The sequence below is a fragment of the Triturus cristatus genome, chromosome 1_1 (genome assembly GCF_964204655.1).
Source record: "Triturus cristatus chromosome 1_1, aTriCri1.1, whole genome shotgun sequence".
NCBI classification, from domain to species: Eukaryota; Metazoa; Chordata; class Amphibia; order Caudata; family Salamandridae; genus Triturus; species Triturus cristatus.
In genome coordinates, this window is record NC_140579.1 from 99,794,120 (window position 1) to 99,808,792 (window position 14,673).

Here is a 14,673-nt window from a genome sequence, read left to right on the forward strand (position 1 = left end):
AATTTCCCATAATGATTGTAGCTGGAATTAACACTGTCACATACTGGAAGGACCAAATTGATATCCTTTCTGTCAAATGATGAAATATTCTACATCCGTTTAGAAAGGAAATTAGTGGACAATTTTGAAAGAATTTAAAAGATTTAAGACATAAGTATCCATCCATTAATTGTAATCTGAAAACACATAAAATAATGAGACATTACCATTGTTGTAGTACGAGTTCATATCAATATGTTAAATAGTTATATTTTATTATATTTCTTATTGCGTAGAGTCTCCCTGATTCTTCACACAACTTTCAACCATGCTATTTTACATTTGTCTGTAATTTCTGGTTTGAGAATTGGTTAGAAGTAGTTCACTTCATAAACTATTGCATTACTAAAAAGTAGGATTTGATGCCATTTAAAATGTGTGGATACAAAACAGTTAACAAAAACGATGTTTGCAAAAGTCATAAGACTTCATATTCATATAAAAATCAGTTTCAAACGAATTTTAATATAGTCAGAATTATATAATCTTCAGCCTCCTAAAGTACGGTGTGGGGAAAAACTGATTACTCACAATGCATCAATTCCATCAGCAACACGAGGAGGATGGGTCATGGGGGCTGCCTAGGCTGTAAAATTGTCATAATAATCAGCAGGGATCCCTTCTGTTGCGCCATCTCCTTTTCAACAGCATGTAACACCTGTCCTTCAAACTCCACATAACAGACAACTTTACCATGAGTGGCACCCTCATCTTAAGACCACCATATCTCCGCACCAACTTTGCAAACACCATCACAGACTTTGTCGGATCACTCATCCCCGACGATAGCAACGTCCTCCTTCTTGGAGACCTGAACTTTTACCTGGAATCCCTCGCTGACCCAAATGCTAATGCCTTACCCGATGATCTAGGAAACCTTGGACTCACCCAGTGAGTAAAAGGACCCACACACTCCACTGGAAACCTTCTGGCCCCGATATTCACCACATTCAACAACATTTCTGTTGATAAGCTAATGGCTATAACCTGAACTCACCACGCTCTCATTAAATTCACCACTCCTGGCTCACACCATCACAGAGCCACTACAACAAGGCCAGCACATAGAGACTGAAACAGCATTACAGAGGAAGACTGGATGACCAAACTCCAAGAGCTTCAGACTGAACACAACAGCCTACCTAGTGCCATCACTACCTTCAACAAATGGATTACCACCTGCACTGACACCGTAGCTCCCCTCAAGCTCAGCAAAGTCACAAGGATCCAGACCACAAGCTAGTTGGTACACAGAAGGATTAAGGATGATAAAGCACCACTGCAAACAACTTGACTGCAGGTGGAGATTGAGCCAAGGCAATGTGGACTCAATCACCCTCAAATCTACCCTGAGAAGCTACTGCCAGTAGATATGGGCGACCAAATTTGTAGTGCTTTGAAAACTGCATCAACGCCAGCTCCAACAGCAGCAATCTTCGCTATTGTGAAATATTCCACCTCACCAGCAGCCACCTCTAACAGCAACCCCCTTACAGGACCAATGCAACAGGCTCTCACAATTTTTCTGCTGCAAGATAACCAGCATGTACAACAACTTCGACCTCTAACCGACCTATCGCATCACATCTCCCGATCATGCTGAAGAACACCACGATGGCCACATGGCCTGTCATCAACATGGACAAAACAGCCATGCAGTCCATCTGCTTTAGAACCCTATTGGACCCTTGCCTCAACCACACCTTCACTCAAGGACTACATCCCATCACAAACAACTCTCACCCTGATACAGAATGACTCCCACAACACTAGTTAATTACAGGCCCATTTCCATGTTATCGTACTCAGCCAAAATCCTGGAGAAAATCTGCAACAAATGTCCCACCAACCAACTCAATGACCACCAACTCCTCAAGTCACTGACTTCAGGTCAAACCACAGCATAGAAACAGATCTCCTTGCCACTAAAGAGGCTTGCGCACGATCCAGGACAGAGAAGACACAGCTTTCGATACAGTATCCTACCCCCTTACTCATCAGATACCCACAACCTTCTCTGTAGAATAGTACAAGGTTCCTCATTCAGCCCGACTCTCTTCAACACTTACATGACCACACTCACAAGCATCATCTGTTCCCGTGCCATCAACGTTCTCTCCTAGGCTTACAACACTCAACATACTCTCCCTGTCGAACAACACTCAGATCAAGTTTGCCGCCTGCATGATCAAGATTGCAGACTGGATGAAAAACAACTGTCTCAAACCCAACACCGCCAAGACAGAAGTTGTGATCTTCAGAAATAACTCATCATCTTGGTAGTCTACCAGGTGGTCAGCTGAATTGGGATCCACTTCCACCCCCGCATTAAGAACCTCAGCATTGTCATCGACAACGCCCTCAATATGACCACCCAAATCAATGTGATCACCGCCTCCTGCTTCCACACCCTGAAGAGGCTTATGAAAGTCTTCAAATGGCAGGCTGCCAGCTCCTGAAAATCAATCACTTACGCCCTAGTCACAAGAAAGCTGGCCTACAGGAATGCCCGCCATGCCTGGATCAGCAAACAACTCACCAGATAAATCCAAATTATCCAGAAGTCTGCAGCCATAATCACACTAAACCTTCCAAGCCCCACATATCTCGCACTGCATTCCAGGGAGCTCTACTGGCTTCCAGTGCACAAATCAGCCCTAGCCATGCACCCAATCCTGCAATTTAAATAATTCCCACTTAGATATGACTTGTCTCGATGTTAGACATTTATTTACCTATTAATTTCAGCCGCTTATCCTGCGATGAGGCATATTGGACAATGCTGTGAGAAGTCTGCTCCTGCTGAGGATTCTGAGTCTTCACTTTATCACACCTGTTGATTAGGAACAATATTGTAAGTGACCCTAACCTCCACATGACTCACTCTCAAAGTATACTTTTATCTAGGATGTAGGACACTGCAGGATCTAAATGCACCTATATGTGCATTCTAGGGTGTGACATCCAGACAATACTAATCATTCATTCTCCCCATAGCCTTGTAAGGAAACACAAGGCTGTAAATTGGATACATCTCTGGTGCACTCCTGCCCACCACAACCTGGTATTCTGAGACTGAAGCAATATAATACGTTGAACATATCCAGTTGTCATACATACATGGATTTTTCTCAAGATGAAAATACTAACCAAATGTCAGGCAGATGGCACAGCTATCTACACAGTGCAAAGACCTTCATTCTTTTTACTCTTCCCAAATCAGAAGACAAGAGCCAGGAGAGTTCTGTCCATCTACTTGCAAAACAGTCTAAAAGCCCATCGGGGTTCTCATGGGATGTCCCTGTCTGATGAAGTTCACCACCTGTGGAAATATGGAGCACTTTAGAAGCTGTGGATAAGCTACCTTACCAGGGGTGTAATGGTAAAGGAAGTACCCTACCTCTGTTTCGACAGTGTTAGTGTCTGCCACCGCACCCTAGTCCAACGCCTCAACGACACCGGCATCCAGGGGATTGCTCTGGAATGGATCATCTCGTACCTCTCCGGCAGAACACAGAGAGTACGCCTCCCTCCGTTCCGCTCTGAGGCCACCAAAGTCATATGCGGCGTCCCGCAAGGATCATCGCTCAGCCCCACTCTCTTCAACATCTACATGAAACCCCTCGCTGCCATCGCACGCCAACACAACCTCAACATCATTTCCTATGCCGATGACACCCAGCTGATTCTCTCCCTCACCAGAGACCCTGACACCGCCAAAGCCGACCTACACGAAGGGATGAAAGATGTCGCCGAATGGATGAACATCAGCCGCCTGAAGTTGAACACGGACAAGACAGAAGTCCTCATCCTGGGACCGTCGCCCTCCGCATGGGACGACTCCTGGTGGCCCCCGGCCCTGGGCACCGCACCCAAGCCAACGGACCACGCACGCAACTTGGGCGTCATCCTGGACTCCTCCCTATCGATGACCAGACAAGTCAACGCAGTCTCCTCATCTTGCTTCCACAACCTCCACATGCTCCGCAAGATCTTCAGATGGATCCCGACCGAGACCAGGAAGACTGTCACCCAGGCCCTCGTCACCAGCAGACTAGACTACGGAAACACCCTCTACGCCGGCACAACAGCCAAGCTTCAGAAAAGACTTCAGCGTGTCCAGAACGCCTCCGCCCGTCTCATCCTGGACGCCCCCCGACGCAGCCCATCTCGAGCCACCTGAGAGACCTGCACTGGCTCCCTGTCAACAAGAGGATCATGTTCAGACTCCTCACCCACGCACACAAATCCCTCCACGACCTGGGCCCAAGGTACCTCAACGACCGCCTGACCTTCTACACGCCCACCCGACAGCTACGATCCGCGAACCTCGCCCTCGCCGTCGTCCCTCGCATCCAGAGAGCCACCGCCGGAGGAAGATCCTTCTCCTACCTGGCGGCTAAGACATGGAACTCCCTGCCCGTCCACCTGCGGCTGACCCAGGACCACCTCGCCTTCAGGAAACAGCTCAAGACCTGGCTGTTCGAGCAGTAGCAGACCCCCTCCCCCAAGCGCCTTGAGACCCTTCCGGGTGAGTAGTGCGCGATACAAATTCCTTGATTGATTGATTGATTGAGAATCATTCAGTGATGAATGACTGCAAGGCACATACTACAGGAAACATCGCCTGTAGATAATTGAGAAATAAAAGACTTTATACAGGTGAGAATCAAGCAGGAGACACTAGTAAGAGAAACCAGGCCAGGTGTCACAACATTGTGTGTCCATATTAGATCCTCATGCAGTAGTTGCACTGGGGAATGCTCATTTCATATTGACTGACCACCAGGATCCCATCGCTTATACAGACGCAGGTCTAATACTGCCAGCATTGAGCTTGTTCCCCATCCTGAAAGAGACCAGAGCGGCAAAGGAAAGATGTACAGTGAAAATTACTATCCAGAGAGGGATTGCCATTAATAAGGATCTCTTAGAACCCAAACCTATGTCCTTCTCCAGGCAACGATTCATGAGAGGCATGAGAGATCTCCAACGATGGTAGAATACGAATCTGTGCTACGGGTTTAGATAGAGGAGTGGAGGATCTCTCAGGAATTAGGATCTACATACAGTCTTCATGTTATAAAAATGTAAGACTAAGAAGGCTCCCAGCAGTCAAGATGGGGCAGGGATCTGCACAAGAACTCATTAGCTATTTGGAATGGAATAAAGTTGAGACACTTGCCAACAACAGGTATAAATTTGGAGGCTGCCTCAGTCCTGGACAGGTGGTTGTGGAAGTGAAATCCTTTTAAATGTAAGGTCTCCATAGTGGATACATTCCAGCATTTCTTCACTGGGATCAGTGATGGCAGAAAGCAATCTTGGCGGACTTTGCTGCTTACCCCATTTCAGAAAAAGGCTGGGTTAATCATCATAAAGCACTAAGACTACTTTTCCTACACTTGGAGTATTTACAACATGTTCTCTCTCTTGTCATTTTGGTCTAGATAGGATTAACCAGAGGCATCTACAGGGGCTTCCTGGCACTTGAAGAAGAAACTGAGCCGCTACAAAATGCTGCTGCCCATGTCCTCACTTCAACCACACTGTGGGGACTCAGTTTACCAACACTCAGTTACACTGGCACCCTGTGGAAAAGTGTACAACATGTAACATCATGCATCATTTACAGGATAAGTGGACACCCTTACTGCTTTCACATATGACTAACCTGGTCACAGGTGTTTGATATTGTGGTTTGTGAATGTCAGGCTGCTACGTGATTCACCAGACACCTTATCTTTGAAGCACACTGTAAGCAAATCATTATTGTTGCTCAAATCATGCTTAGTTCAGCGACCTTCTTAAAACAAGACTACTTAACCTGCCATTTAAAATTCATACACAAGTTAACACTATTGTAATGTAGCAATACCACGAAAATACTACTTTTAGGGAATGTTATGAGTTATAAAAAACTTGTACCATAATCCAAGTGAAAATAAGAATTCATGTAATTGACAAAATTGAGACTTGGTTGTCCATGGGAAAAGAACATACCTGCTCAAGATGATCTGCACATCCTAGAGAGAAAGTAAATAGATAAATATTTATAACACATGATTTTACTCATGGATTTCTTTAGCATCAGACACTAAGGTGCATCTGACGTTGGCGATTTTTCTGAATTATACATTGGTCCATATTGAGCCACTCTGCAGTCTGGGGTTCAACACTGAAGGTGTTTGTTATGCCAGGTAATTAATAACTAATGAAGCACATTACATACTGAATTATGACATCTCGCTGCTAAGCTTACAAGGGAAGCAAAAACCAGCTTCCTTCAGCTATTTCGTGGAGTCTAAATGATAACCAGTGCTTCTAATTGCTCAGGAATGAGACATCAGAGTCAAGAATCCATATATTGATGAAGCGTACCCTAGCATGCTCTTTTATATCTGGGCACCTTCCGTAATACCGTACCTGGTTGTATAACTGCGATGGATAAACCACCTCAGTAAAACCCAGCAAAATCAAAAAATGTCTAAATCGTTTGGAACATGGATCTGAAATCCTAAATCTTTCTGGAACTTCTCCAGAATCTTGCACAAGTTATGGACTCTTTAAACCCTCTAAAGCACAAATGTAGTCAACATACCAACATGAGACAGAGAACCCAGTGGACTGTAACCCACATAACCCATTGAACATCACATGAGGAAGGTATATATTTAGCAACAATAAGTCTCGAGTGACTCACAGAAGTCGCTGTTATTTATTGGCTTCAAACCACCTTTCACCATGAATAGACACACTCAAGAATTTACAACAGGAATATACTTTGATGATTTTAATAAAAGGTGTGCATATAATATGACTAGTGTTTACTACAAAGACAAAAGTTAGTTACAATATTTGCAAACAAAGCAGTATGACATATTGCAACATAATACCAGTAACTTTTCTACCCCTCCCTTCCTTTCTCTAACTAAGTTAATATTACCACCAGAAGGAAGGGAGCCAATAAGAGTTTCTGACATGGCCTTGTTCTCACCCGCATAGCTGAATGGAACAGCAGAAGTGCTGTTTCATAGGAAGACAGCTGTGAGTTATTCCTCTGCGCTCACCAGCAATGCTGTTCCAGGGCAGCCGGTTAGGCCTTTTGGAGGCTCTATGTGCTTTCCTTTAGCCTTCAGACAGCAAATGGCTAGTGCTTACTTTGTACAATAAGTGCCAGAGCTCCAGTCAGGAGGCCAGCAGCTACCTCCACCCATTGCCACTGTCAGCGTTGCCAATGGCAGCACCAACACAAGTATCAACCATCATACTGCCACAAGTGTGACCATTCAGACTACTCCAGGCCTCCAAAGCCATAGAGATTGCTTGGGCAGCAGGTACGAGTCATTTTTTAATGTATCCTTGTTAGAAATGGGGTGTCTGGTTGGCTAAGCCAAGCCATGCAGAACCCACCACTCTAGTCAGCATTAGGATATCCAATGCTCACCCTCTGGCAGCTTGGTGCCGAGTAGGCAGGCATATCAAGCGAGGCAATGCACAAGGTATTTGTGCAACACACACGCACACTCAGTAACACACTAAATACACCACAAAAAGACTCCACAGAAAACTAGATTAGTATATTCTGAACCAATTAAGACCAAAACCACCAAAGTCACATGCATACTTTTGAAGCGATGCATATGTAAAACTAGCAGATAATCACATCATTGGAAGAGCCCTTGTGCTCCTCTTCTGATGGTTACAGTCTTGATAGGGAGTAAGGATCTAAGCAGTGAAACAATAATCAAGTAGTGCCTTAACACTTAGTGAGGGATAAGCTTGTGGCCAGCCATTCGAGACCGGGGTTCCAAAGTAAGCCCAGCAGTCCGTAATTCACAGAACCTTTTGTGCTGCCATCAGCCTCTCCTTTCTGAAATGTAAGGGAGGGGCGTGAGCCATATTGGGCTGCCTGCGAGCTGCGCCTCTGTGGTGAAGTCTAAAGAAGTAACAGGGGAACCCTACTCACGACGGAACCAGGGTAATATTTGTATATAAGAAAACAATGGTTCCTGTGGATAAATAGAACTAATATTTGAAATACTTATGCACATTCGCAATGAAAAAGGGAGGACCATCTAATGTCAGAGGGCAAGAAAACCCTCTACACAGTTTGCTCTGTATAACATTTTATGAAAAAATCAATAAATAAATAAATAGGTACACTTCTTTCAGTCAAAAGTAGTACTGTTTGTGCATGGTGTCCCCAAGTGAAGAAATGGAACCAATAAGTGAATATACAAAGTGAATTATGTACACAGTTTCCATCAGTTGTAAGAAAAGACCATTCTTGTACAGTATTTTTTACAGCTTCAGTACACAATGATACGGGCTGGGTAATGGTCTGTTCTTTTTTACTTGTCGACGGCGTTTCGACCCTTCTATCAATGGGGGTCTCCTCAGGACTAACGATGTAGGGACATCTAAAACAAAATAAGGAAAGCATAAGGCCCATATATCGGCACAGATGCAGGAAAACTAATGAGAAGGCATCTATATGGAATTACCTGGATGAAGATAGTGCTGCCTCTGTGACAGTGAAGTGAAAGGTGAAGGTAAAAAAACTCACGTGAGGACCCGGCCGGGTTCTTCAGTGAAAAGACAAGAGAATGCATGTCAGTTACTACAGTATAGTAAGGACATAGAGATAGCTGGTTATAACATGTCATGGTGGAAGAAATTACATTTACCTCAAAGTGAGGTGAGGCCGGCACTTCAGGATGTTAGATAGCCAGTAAGCTCTTCTTTAAGTTCGCTACAGCCATAGCGCTCTGTTTGGCAGCGTGGTGCTGATTACAGTGACTGTGCACTGTAGGGTACTGTGGAATAAGGCATAGGGAGAGTTATGCTTTAGGGATGGGTTCTGAATGGAATAGGTGGGGGCGAGGAGCTGAGAGTACGGGGCTCAGGACTTACTTGTAGTTCTTGTCTGGATAAATCAATTTCTTAAGCAGCAGCTGCAGTGAGGCCTCCCAAGTAGGCTCCGGGTGCAATAACACCGAGCGCCTGCGGGACGCTCTGTTTTATCTCGGCTTTCCCGCCTTTCTGATCTGGAAACCGGCAGGCTTCCCAATGGAAAACCGTGTCACCGATCCATCTGTTGCTCGGTTTGGAAACAGAAGAGATACTGTCTGGGATGGGGTCTGGTGATAGTTGCTCTACCTGGTGATTTGTGCGTGCTGTTCTGTTACTGGTTTAACAATTTTTGAAACATCATATTGAACATTAATGTGTAAAAAAACGGCACTAGCCTGATATTTGCATCTACAATTATTACATTCTACCAAGTTAGATACAGCATATAGTATACATTCTATTGAGGCAGAGTCTGTTAGACATTTAAGCTAGTTTTTAACATAATTAAAATATTCCCAAAACGTGAGCACAATGAACTGTATTTGGGCTGCGCTAGACATACTGTATAGATGTATTGACAGTATTGTTCAATAATAGTGTGTGGCACATATACTTTGCAAGCGGAAGGGGTCTCCGGCTGAAAGTGTACACTGATGGCAATGATTCATTTTAAGGGTATTTGTTACTGTAGTGTTGTTACATAGCCTCTCCATTCCTCAAGAGAGTTAAGGCCTTCTTCTATGGAGTTGACTCTGTCTATCCGACGGCATTCGATGCGTTGGAGTATGTTCGTGATATCGCCTCCTCTTTCTGGTAGGGTTGCAATGTCAATCACTTGCCATCATCTGCTGTGTGGTTTTTCTCATTATAGTGTGATACTAAGGGAGCATTGGGTACGGATCTGCGAATGCGACTGCGATGCTGGCTGATCCTAGCTTTTACTGGTTGTTGTGTCTGACCAATGTATGGAAGATTGCACGGGCACCAGATACAGTAGATTACGTTCCGTGTGTTGCAATTAGAGAAGGTTTCTAGATTGTGTTTGAGGTTGCCATGCTCAAATGTGGTGGTATTGAATTTGAAATCACATGAGACACAATTGCCACATTTATGATGTCCCTTTATTTTGGGCAGACCCCATGCGTTGATAAGTGTATTAGGTAGGGTCCCTTTTATGTCTGTTGCAGATCTCACAAGATGGTCTTTTATGTTCTTTCCTCTTTTGTATGCAAATAGTGGTGTCTCAAGTGTTTGGTCTATGTTTTGGATTAGGTTCCAATTTTTTGTGATAAGGTTACGAACTTGGTTGGTGTGAGTGCCAAAGGTGGTGACGCAAACTATTTTATCCAAACCTTGTTTCTCTTTAGTTTTCAGTAACTCTCTTGGACAATGCCAGGCACGTTTTAGCGACCTTCTAACTAGTCTGTTAGGGTACCCTCTTTTGATTAGCTTGGCTTTGAGTATTTCTGCTTCCCTCATATAGTCAGCTTTGTGTGTGCAGTTACGGCGTATCCTGAGGAACTGCCCAAATGGCAGGCCGTCTGAGAGCCCGTGGATGGTGGCGGCGATAGGATAGCAATGTATTCCTTTCTGTAATTTTTCTGTGGAGCGAGGTGTATAATGCCCCATTTTGATGACTGATATTGAGATCCAAAAATGCTATCTTGGCTTCATGTGTGGTGGACGTAAATGTGAGATGTGTCTGGACAGTGTTTAAATGTTTGACAAAGTTGTTAAAGTCTGTGTCTGTGCCTGTCCAAATAACAAAGATGTCGTCAATGTACCGCTTCCAACATTGGATGTTAGGGCAGTACTGGTTATTGACGTCAAGGACAAACTTGTGCTCCACGTAGTCCATATAGATATTCGCTAAGTTTGGAGCAAAAATTGCTCCCATGCTCGTACCAGAGCACTGTTGGTAATAGTGCCCCCCGGAAATGAAATAGTTACTTTGCAGGGCAATGCGTAATAGTGTGATGATGAAGCTAGTGGGTACCTGAGTAGGTCTTGGTCTTGTCTCCAGAAGGTTGGCTATGACTTCTATGCTGTCAGCCTGCGGTATATTGGTGTAAAGAGAGCTTATATCAAGGGTGGCTAATAGGTCAGTGCCTAGATTGAAGGGCATGCAATCCACCAAATTAATCATAAACATAGTATCTTTCACATATGTGTCTTGAAGGGGGACAAAGTCTTTTATGAAATGGTCTATGTATGACCCTATAGGTTCCAGAATTGAGCCACATCCTGACAATATGGGGCGCCCTGGAGGGTTTGTGGTACTTTTTTTTTTTGTAAACAAATTTTATTCGTCAAAGACACGTCATGCGAAGCTCCGTGACCCAGAGACTTCAGCCATATCAGAAGACAACATACCAGCTTTGACATTTTCCTCATGAGATATCGTGTGTAGGTTTGTGGTACTTTTGTGTATTTTGGGTGTGGTGTAAAGTACTGGGGTCCTAGGGTTATCTGCATTAAGGAATTCAAATTCCTTCTTGGAAATATAACCCTCATCTCTAGCTTCCGTTGTGACCTTCAGGATCTCAATTCGAATTTCAGTGAGAGGGTTGGTCCTTAGCTTCTTATAATGTTTTTCTTCATTGATCTGCTTGTGTATTTCTGCCTCATAGTTTATTCGATCTTGTACCACAATGCCTCCTCCCTTGTCAGCTGTTTTCAATATTACAGAATCATCATTTTTAAGTGCTAGTAACGCTTGGCGTTCAGGGTATGTGATGTTGTATGGGATAAAGGATTGGCTGGCTTTCATGTTGTCGATGCCTTGTATGATCAATTTCTCAAAGACCAGCATTTCTGGCGGCATCATACCATTTGTGGGATAGAAAGTTGAGGGTGGTCTTAGTCCCGTACAAGAGTCTTGTGTGAGTGGTTCCTGGTCTCTAAAAAATATTTTCAACCTTATCTTTCAAAAAAATTGAAAGATCTCCGTTTTTAGTGCGAAAAAGTCCGTTCGCTCAGTAATGACGAAGGACAGACCCTTGCTTAGCAGCTAAATTTCTGCTGATGACAGCACATGCTGAGACAGGTTAAAAATAGGGATAGTGTTAGAATGGTTACTGTTTGTAGTTAGTATGGTTGTTGGCCCCATTGGTAGTATTTTCTCTGAGTCTGCCTCTCTCCTGGGTGTTGGTACCATGTTTTGATTTTTTCATAAAATATGTTATACAGAGCAAACTATGTAGAGGGTTTTCTTGCCCTCTGACATTAGATGGTCCTCCCTTTTTCATTGCGAATGTGCATAAGTATTTCAAATATTAGTTCTATTTATCCACAGGAACCATCTGTGGTGAAGTCAGCAGCTGCAGTGACCTCCCTCAGGCGGGGCAGGCTCGGCGGGCTCAGTCGGTACACAGCGCAGACATGTGCGGATGTTGAATACAGCAGCACCCAGGGTAATCCTCATTGAGATACAACATTCTCAGTCGGCACAAAATGTAGACATGTGCAGGTGTAAACTACAGTGGCAAGCACAGCAATCCCCATTGAGATACATCGTTCACAGTCAGCATACATCACAGTCACGTGCGGGTGTAAAATACTGCAGCAAACACAGTAGTCTTCATTGGAAAGGCAGACACGGCAGCCCAGAAGATGCAATGGAAGTCTTTTATGGCCCCGAGACTTCTAGGAACAGGGGGAAAGTCAACATGCCCTTGGATAACACTCTTAGTTCCACACAGTGCAAGAGTAACAGGCCGCAGGCCAGCACAGCAAGGCAGGCCGCAAAGTGGCAGTCCTGCCTGCAGCTCAACAAGTAGCTGGTCAACACAGTAGAGCAGTTAGTAGAATGGCAGGCCCTCCTGGCAGCAAATCAATACCTTCTGACAATGGGCAGATATAGAGCCAGCGCTGACTGGTTACATGTCCAAAAAGTGTCTGATTAGATGGTCAGAGACCCAGTACCTTTAATGTGGGGGTGACTTCAAAACAACTCTGAAGTGCAGACGTCTCCTTTCAGTCCAGTCCTGTCTGCCATCATGGCTATGGGGGGAGGTGGGGGTGAATCAGCCCTTTGAGGGAAGGCAGTGTTATCTTCTCGCCTTCCTCCTGCCCAAGATGACCCATCAGTATGCAGATGAATGAAGATGCTGTTGAATGTCCTGTGTTGTGGCTAACTGGAGGGAATGCACAAATCCAGCCTCACCAGTAAGTACGATGCATCAATACCATTTACAACTTATGCAACATCAAAAAGCTACTATTCTCTGATCATGAATTACATCTTAAAGGATTATTAAGGAATATCCAATGCAACCCTATGAGAGGGGTAGGCCTCACAGTAGTGAAAAACGAAATAGGCGGTTTGTCACTTACAGGGCATGCAAAACATAAAGGTGCATGGCCTACCTTTTACTTACATAGCACCCTGCCCTTAGGGCTACCTAGGGCCTACCTTAGGGATGACTTATATGTAATAAAAGGGGAGTTTAAGGCTTGACAATTAGATTTTAAATGCCATGTCAAAGTAGCAGTAAACTGCACATACAGGTCCTGCAATGTCAGGCCTGAAACAGGTTTGAAAGGCTATTTGTGTGCGTGGCACAATTAGTGCTGCAAGCCTACTAGTAGTATTTAACTAACTGGCCCTGGGTATGTGGGGTACCACTTTACAAGGGACTTACATGTAAATTAAATAGGTCAATCAGGTATACACCAATCGCGTTTCAGTCACACAGGCAACTGATTAAACAAGGGTTTCTTGGAACTTTATCCAGTTCCCTCTTCATAACAGGATGTCAAGTGTACTCTCGGCTTGCTTCTGATGGAGTATCCAAAGATTTTAGAGTAGACGCCTCACTCACTTATCGTGACATGCTTTATCATTGGCGCTTAACCACACCCTGGTAAGATGATACTACCAGGGTGGAATTAACCCTAGCGGGAAATAGGAGTGCTTAGATAAAGCAAAACTGGATATGCAGGGACCCAGAAAAGTGATATGTTAAAAGTTCCTTGCGGTATACCCAAAGTTTTATAGAGTAGGTACCTGGGGTATAAATATATATAACCATGAATATTGAGGGTTCTATTGAAAAACAATTGTTCAATTGTACCCTTGTTTTACTGCCAACATGTTTTGGCCCGCGCCATGAGCCCTGTCTTATTGCACGCACTCCATGCAAACGTGTGAGGCCTAATGCTCTCCCCTGTCTTTCCATCTTGTTTTCTTTTTCCAGAGGGTTTTCCTCTAGGGTGTTTCTTCAAGGGCCATGCGGTCTGTGCGGGATGGTGCCGTCTTGTAGTCACACATCAAAGAGCAGGCACCTCAGTCCTGCTGCTACGTCTGCCGCTGGTGACCGCAATGTCAAAACATTGTTTAATCAGTTGCCTGTGTGATTGAAATGTTCGGTAGTGGGAGAGTGCAACTGATTTCCCTTTCTCTCCATAGTGGTACCTGTGTACAAAAAGGGAAACAAGGAAGACCCGGCCTGTTATAGGCCCATTTCTTTAATTGACGCCACCATTAAGGTGCTGAAGAGGGTCATTTTAGTGCGCCTTGAGACCTGGGCAGATTCATCTGGGCTAATGTACCAAACTCAATATGGTTTTAGAAGAGGCATGGGGACAAATGAACAGTGCCTCAATTTGGCATTGATCACGGGCAAGTATATGAAGGCAAGGAAGGGGTCAATCCACCTTGCCTTCATGGACTTGTCCAGTGCTTCTGACACGGTCAATAGGGGGAAACTGTGGTCTATGATAGGGGAAGTGGGTTTTGAGGAACCACTCATCACTCTCCTGCATAGGTTGCACGCG

The 14,673-nt window shown here is 44.5% G+C and overlaps 1 long non-coding RNA gene across 1 annotated transcript in view; it reads right to left on the minus strand.

The window, feature by feature from the left end:
- Positions 1-14,673, minus strand: part of LOC146869623 (uncharacterized) — a 70,563-nt gene that overhangs the window by 12,595 nt on the left and 43,295 nt on the right. The window contains exons 3-4 of the long non-coding RNA XR_014962406.1: positions 6,043-6,065; positions 2,775-2,872 (exon numbers count right to left, since the gene is read on the minus strand). This is a non-coding gene — a long non-coding RNA (uncharacterized LOC146869623). The remainder of the gene's footprint in view (positions 1-2,774; positions 2,873-6,042; positions 6,066-14,673) is intronic.